General features: G+C 44.8%; 1 non-coding gene across 1 annotated transcript; it reads left to right on the top strand.

The window, feature by feature from the left end:
• The first annotated feature begins 4,900 nt into the window (after positions 1-4,900).
• Positions 4,901-4,975, top strand: Trnal-caa (transfer RNA leucine (anticodon CAA)). The gene has a single exon. It is a non-coding gene; the product is annotated as a tRNA-Leu (tRNA).
• Positions 4,976-7,709: the final 2,734 nt, after the last annotated feature.

The raw sequence follows: 7,709 nt of genomic DNA, 5'->3' as shown, positions 1-7,709 counted from the left end.
TGCTGTTCCAACAGGGCAATGCACGTCCGCATGTATCCCGTGCCACCCATACGTGCTCTAGAAGGTGTAAGTCAACTACCCTGGCCAGCAAGATCTCCGGATCTGTCCCCCATTGAGCATGTTTGGGACTGGATGAAGCGTCGTCTCACGCGGTCTGCACGTCCAGCACGAACGCTGGTCCAACTGAGGCGCCAGGTGGAAATGGCATGGCAAGCCGTTCCACAGGACTACATCCAGCATCTCTACGATCGTCTCCATGGGAGAATAGCAGCCTGCATTGCTGCGAAAGATGGATATACACTGTACTAGTGCCGACATTGTGCATGCTCTGTTGCCTGTGTCTATGTGCCTGTGGTTCTGTCAGTGTGATCATGTGATGTATCTGACCCCAGGAATGTGTCAATAAAGTTTCCCCTTCCTGGGACAATGAATTCACGGTGTTCCTATTTCAATTTCCAGGAGTGTAATTTTAAAATTACAAGTGGATTCCACAACAAGACGCATACATTGATTATACAATATATATGTCTACGGTATTTTCAGGGATAAATATCTTTTTGAATTCTCATCTTCTTTTAGTTCATTCTTATATCAATTCTCAAATTAATGTTTTAATTTTATTTTTATGTTTGTTGTTCAGGAAGATTTGGAGCATTCCCTTGGATAACACCGATTGTAAAAACATTCTAACCATAGAAATTCCAAACACTACGGTCACCGCGAGAAGGCAGATTTTGCCACAGTGACATTTCTTCGTATGAATATCACTCGGAAAAGAAACGTCGTTAACGTCACTGATGATTTTACGCATTGGAAATAATTTAGCCGCAAATCACGCCCAACAGACCACTTTAGCAAAAACTGACGCTGGCTGCTGATTATGAATGAAGGTACACTACATGAATCTCACCGAAAACAATTTCAAATAACTTTTTCATTCATTCGTTTATTTATTTTTACAATTCATTCACCAGACGTACAATTAGTAGACGAATAAGAATAATGTTATTTCATAATACACTGGAAACATTCACGTAGTAATCCTCTATGGACATGGGTAGATAAATGAAAAACAAAAATAAAAACAATAATCGGCTGTCGAATACGGGGCGGAAAACTGGGAAGCTGCGACGCTAGCCATGTGCCACATCTTCCGTTGAAGAGGATGCTCGCTAAAAGTCACTTAAAACACCTCGAAAACTTTGACTGTCGTTCTCTCGCAAACGGTCGAGTGTCTACGGACAATCAGAGACACGTGTTCGCGTATTTTGACCCCTCTTCTACTGAGCGAGGATTCTGGGAATTAGTCTTATGGCACTTGCCGTGTTCTCCTAGTCAGTGTCAGCGTGTCTCGCCACTATGCGAAGGACCCGGTTCGATTCCCGGTACTGCCAGGAATTATTCCTTTGTAGGAGGACTGGAGCAGGGTGCACTCAGCCTTATGATGCCAAATGAGGACTTTATTAAGAAGCGGCTGCTCCCAAGTCTAGAAGGCCATCAACGACTGGGAGAGCGATGTGCTGGTCCCATGCGCCACCCTATACCCGCATGTCACCACTGGCATAGGATGGGACAGCGGTCGGTCGACCCCTATTGGTCCATCTGGACCCAAATGCGCAGTTTTGATTTTCCGCTTTACTGTTTACAGTGATATGTCGCTAACAGTGTAATTTAGAAGCAGTCGATTTCTTCTGCTATTTATTCGCAATGAATTACACTCACAATGATGGGCTAAAATATCCTGCTCAGTAGCTTGCTTGTCAGTCTTTGAAACGACATTAGTCACTGATTCTGCATATTTGGGATCCGAAATTTCGTTGGTAGGTTTGTGGAGACATGTGGCATTAGATGTCTACTCACAGGTCAGGTAATAACGGGCCGCTGATGGCGGCCGATAGCGACCCAGATCTGTTCCACAGGATTTGCAGCAGGCGAATTTTGCCACCGAGACATCAACGTGAGTTTACCATAATGCTCCTCAGCCACGGTAGCACGTTTCAGGGTCCGGGACACGACAGTTATTCTGCTGAAAGATGACGTCGCTGTCGAGGAAGACATCAGGCATGAAGGGATGCAGGTGGTTCGCAGCCTTCGGCGTCTCTTCGGCCGCAGGACCCGTGCAAGCGCAGCAGAATGTTCCCCACAGCATAATACTGCTCCCACCAGCCTGCGTCCGTGGCGCGCCACACATTTCGAGCTGCCGTTCACCTCGATGATGGCGTTTGTGGAGACGACCAGCGACCTAGTGTATCAAAAATATGATTCACCCGAAGAACTTACACGTTTCTATTGATCGACAGTCCAATCGCGATGGTCCCGTGCCCAATGCAATCGCAGTTGGCGATGTCGCTGGGTCAACATGTAAACACATAGGGTTGGTCTGCTGCGGAGCTACATGTTCAACTGTGTACGACGAACAGTGTGCTCCGAAACACTTGCGCGTGCACCAGCATTGTGCACTTTCGGCAAAAATGCCACGTATCAGCATCTATCCTACTTTACAGAGCAGACAAACGTGCGAACCCCATTTTCAGTGAAGAGTAGTGAACGTCCAATCATTTAGTGCCTAGTGCTAGTTTCACTGTCCTTCTACCTCTTTCCTTAGATGCTCAGAAGAGTAGCACGTGAAAATTCGACCAGCTTCGCCATTTTAGAGGTACTCGTTCACAGACTCTGTGTAATAATAATCTACCCTTTGTGAAAGTCGTTTGACCCAATGGATTGCCCGTATGCAACCGCTAGGCTCTCCGCTAGGGTGATCCCCCGTCCGTGTCTGTTCCGCTTGTTACCGCGTCACGTGCCTGCAACGTCACCAGCCGGCATCCAACGTCGCTGTGGGCCGTGGTCATAATGATTTGCTTGATCAGCGTATTTACTTTAGGGTTCAAAAATGGTTCAAATGGCTCTAAGCACTATGGGACTTAACATCTGAGATCATCAGTCCCCTGTACTTACAAGGGAACGTCCCCATCGCACCCCCCTCAGATTTAGTTATACGTTGGCACAGTGCATAGGCCTTGAAAAACTGACCACAGATCAATCGAGAAAACAGGAAGAAGTTGTGTGGAACTATGAAAAAAATTTGTAAAATATACAAACTGAGTAGTCCATGCGTAACATAGGCAACATCAAGGAGACTGTAAGCGCAGAAGCGCCGTGGGCCAGTGGTTAGAGTAATTAACTGCGGGACCAGAGGACCTTGGTTCAAGTCTTCGCTCGACTGAAAACTTTACTTTCTTTATTTTCGCAAAGTTATCATCTGTCCGTTCGTTCATCGACGTCTCTGTTCACTGTAATAAGTTTAGTGTCTGTGTTTTGCGACCGCACCGCAAAACCGTGCGATTAGTAGACGAAAGGACGTGCCTCTCCAATGGGAACCGAAAACATTTGATCGCATGGTAATAGGTCAACCGATTCCTCCACAGGAAAACACATCTGATATATTCTATACGACACTGGTGACGGCATGTGCGTCACATGACAGGAATATGTTGTCGACCCAACTAACTTGTACACTTAGCGAATGGGTGAAAAGATTCTTCTACCCTGCCCGATTTAGGTTTTCTTGTGGATGTGATAAACACTCCCAAAAATGTGATGAAAACATAAGAGTTTGTCACATAAACTGAAAATAAAAAATTAAAATTTTCAGTCGGAGGTAGACTTGAACCTAGGACCTCTCGTTCCGCAGCTGCTTTCGCTAACCACGGGACCACGGCGCTCGTAGACCCCCCTTGTTCTTGATGTTGCCTGTCTTCGCATTGACTACTCAGTTTTAATATTTTACTAATTTTTTTCATAGTTCCACATAACTTCTTCCTGTTTTCTCGATTGATCTGTGTTCAGTTTTTTAAGGCCTATGCACTGTGCCAAATTATAACTAAATCTGAGGGGTGTGCGATGGGGAGGTTCCCTTGTTAGAACTACCTAAACCTAACTAACCTAAGGACAACACACACATCCATGCCCGAGGCAGGATTCGAACCTGCGACCGTAGCAGCCGCGCGGTTCCGGACTGAAGCGCCTAGAACCGCTCGGCCACAGCGGCCGGCCGTTAGGGTTCAATTGCCAGTCCTTACACCAGCTGTCAGTCTTCTGCAGATCTTCCTGCATTTCACAAAAATCTTATGGCGTTGCAACCTTGGAGTGCTTTCGAAATCAACTTCACATTGATCTTTTGTGTTCCGTTAAGTATGGGGTTCCGTTAAGTAGGGCATGTTGAGTCTATCTGCAATGAAGTCGTCTTCCAGTCATAAATATGGTTCGATATTTATCTTGGCTGCCATATGCGTGATAAAAAACACGTGCAAAAGATCAGACTGACTCACCAGTTAAGCATCAGGACAGTCTTCGCCTGCTTACAGAATCACTTTTCTGGTGGCAGCGGGAACAGCTGCTGACTGCCCTGTAAGAGTCTCATTCAGAGTGCTTTGGAGGCGTCAGGCAATTCAAGTAACATGTGAACTGATTGAAATTTTCACTCTACAGCGGAGTGTGCGCTGATATGAAACTTCCTGGCAGATTAAAATTGTGTGCCGGACCGAGACTCGAACTCGGGACCTTTGCCTTTCGCGGGCAAGTGCTCTACCAACTGAGCTACCCAAGCACGACTCGCGCCCCCTCCTCACAGCTTTAATTCCGCCAGTACCTCGTCTCGTACCTTCCAAACTTCACAGAAGCTCTCCTGCCAGGAAGTTTCATATCAGCGCACATTTCGCTGTAGAGTGAAAATTTAATTCTAGAAACATCCCCCCAGGCTGTGGCTAACCCATGTCTGCGCAATATCCTTTCTTCCAGGAGTGCTAGTTCTGCATGATTCGCAGGAGAGCTTCTGTGAAGTTTGGAAGGTAGGAGACGAGGTACTGGCGGAATTAAAGCCGTCAGGACGGGGCGTGAGTCGTGCTTGGGTAGCTCAGTTGGTAGAGCACTTGCCCGCAAAAGGCAAAGGTCCCGAGTTCGAGTCTCGGTCCGGCACACAGTTTTAATCTGCCAGGAAGTTTCAACATGTGAGCAGGTTTTGTGGTATCGCCCAGAGATAGCTGAGCCACACCAAAGTCGGCAACACGAATGGATACCACAGACATCAGTGAGGGCTCGGTTCAATCTGCAACAACCATAGGGAGACATTCCAGAAGACGCCCGAAACAAAAGGGATTTATTGGCATGAATTACCCTAACCACGTCAGTCATTTTTATCCAACACCACATCCACTTAGCTAATGGCTCCACTCTCTAACCGGAGGTCTCTCTCTTTATCAAACAATTTTGATCACCCACCGTATAGTTTGGACTTGGCTGCTTCTGATTTTCATCTCTTCGCTCACAAGAAACACTGTCTATAAGGACCTGCACAATAGCGTGGAGAACTGAATGACACACGGGCGGTTGCCTTCTATGACGAGGGTGTTGGAAAGTTTGTACCACGCTACGACAAATGTCTGCAACGGTGCGGCGGCTGTGTAGAGAAGTAAGTGCAAGGTGTAGCTAAATGTAACGGATAATGTTGGTTTTGGTTTCTTACTGTCCTCAACTTTAAGCCGTACGTCAGGACAAGTCTGACTGTTACTTCATGAAATTTAATTTTTGTTTTTTTCCGCACTTCGTTGCCGAGTGTTCATCGGATTTTATCACACATCAGCTGATATTCATTTCATCTATAGTGTAAATCCTCCAGTGCCATAGCAATATCGTTACTGCTGGTATGTCAAATATACTACTGATGATACACTTTCCTTTCTCTGGTAGAAATCAGGAGAGCATTGACAAGATTCTTCTTCTTCATCCCGTTTGTGTCTATTGTCTAGTCAGCTCTTTCTACTGTTTCACTTGAGCTGTCGCCATTTTTGTGCAACAAATCCATTATGCAAGTGTGTGACCTATCCGAGTGCTGAGTGGCTACGTCTTCCCTCAACTGTATTTCATGAATGAAATATACTTAAGAAAAGCCAGTAATTCATCACCACGATAAAATAAGGGAAATCAGAGTTCGTACGGGAAGATATAGGTGTTCGATATTTCCGTGCGCTGTACGAGATTGGAGTAATAGAGAATTGTGAAGGTTGTTCGATGAACCCTCTGTCAGGCACTTAAATGTCATTTGCAGAGTATCCATGTAGATGTAGATGTAGAATTATTCATAAAATAGAAAGGTCATTCAGCAACCGAGAAGGCCTATAAAAACCACTTTATTCAACTTTTTAATGTGACACAGCCATCGCTGCACGTTACTTCGTGGTATCACAGCTGTCAATTAGCTGTCGACGCGTAATTACTTCAAGCCGTACATGACAGGCCACGGTTCGTTAAGCACGCCAGGAAAGAGAGAAGTTGCTCGTGTCTATCATACCTGCCTCCATGTGAGAAACTGATTTACGACTTCATCAGGCGGAACAAGATGTTCAGATAACAGATGACGGTATCTCCACATCGCATCCGGAGATTGCAAAAATCGCAGAGTGCGCGCCGTGTCTTTAGAAGCAGCACCTCCGGGTATGTTCCTGAAGGCAGCTTTTGCGCTCTTATCTAGACACCGCATCGCTAGGGGCTGCAATGAGGTGTGATGAACCAACAACTGCAATTAACGATTCAACGCTTACACTTATCCACTGTAAATCAAGTACATCGTGAGATCGCATACTTCGGTGGCCCCCGAGGCGCATTATTCTATGCACTAAGTCGGCTTGTTTCCTGGATAAGATCGCTCTAACGGCGCTCCATTCAGTAAGGAAATTGCTGCTACCACCTCCCAGCCACATAATCGAGATATATACAATATCGCTTTGCCATTGAGGTGAGTACACTGTATTAAAGGTCAGAATGAAACTGGTTGAATTCACAGAGTCTGACTTCGTAGCGTGAGTACATTTCTTCTACATCTACATATTTCGTTAGCCAATTTTCGGTATGTGGCGGAGGGTATTCCGCTTACCGCTGACATTTCATCCTTTCCCGTCCCATTCGCGAAATGTGCACGGGAAAAATAGCTGAGGGTCAGTTTCCATATGACCTCTAATTTCTCCGATTTTCCTGTCCGACTTTTAACAGCAAACTATAAAAATTAATGATTGCATGATGGACTGCAAACTGTCTTTGTCGAGAACCAACACACAAAATTTTCCCACCAAACCTGCGACTGTTTCGTCAAAATAATTCGGTACTAGCCAATGTTTTCCTCAAACACATACGTGCCTAGCTTGACTTCTGCACTTGTGTAAGACGGGTGGCTAATTCCACGCACACATACACACAGTCTGACGTACACAAAATAGTTTCAAATATAAAATCACAATATTATTTATGTAACTAATAAGCCGGATAATTTAATTCTTCTCTTTGATTCGATGCTTTGGCATAAATGTAGCAACACGGGATTTTCTTGTTTAAAATTATGAATATTTAAACTGTTATGAAAATATTGAATTTATGGAGTTAGCTAACAATCGTGCAGAACCTGTACGATGAAATGTCAAGCTCAGTTCCGTGAATATATGTTAACACGAAATGATGTGAATGAACGAACCTCTACAAAACAAATTTAAATTGCAGAGTTACTGAAGTAAGAGGAAGCAAGAAAAAAATATATCCAATTTAACACTTTGCTAGCAAGGCAGTACTATTTCATTGCTTAAGTTAAATAGTGGGGTAAAGCTTTTGACTGAGTGAAAACCCTGTGTTTTAATGTAAAAGAGAACGTAGTTAGATTTATTGCT

The sequence above is a fragment of the Schistocerca nitens genome, chromosome 7, assembly GCF_023898315.1.
Source record: "Schistocerca nitens isolate TAMUIC-IGC-003100 chromosome 7, iqSchNite1.1, whole genome shotgun sequence".
Lineage (NCBI taxonomy): Eukaryota > Metazoa > Arthropoda > Insecta > Orthoptera > Acrididae > Schistocerca > Schistocerca nitens.
This window is presented reverse-complemented; position numbering and strand designations above follow the sequence as displayed.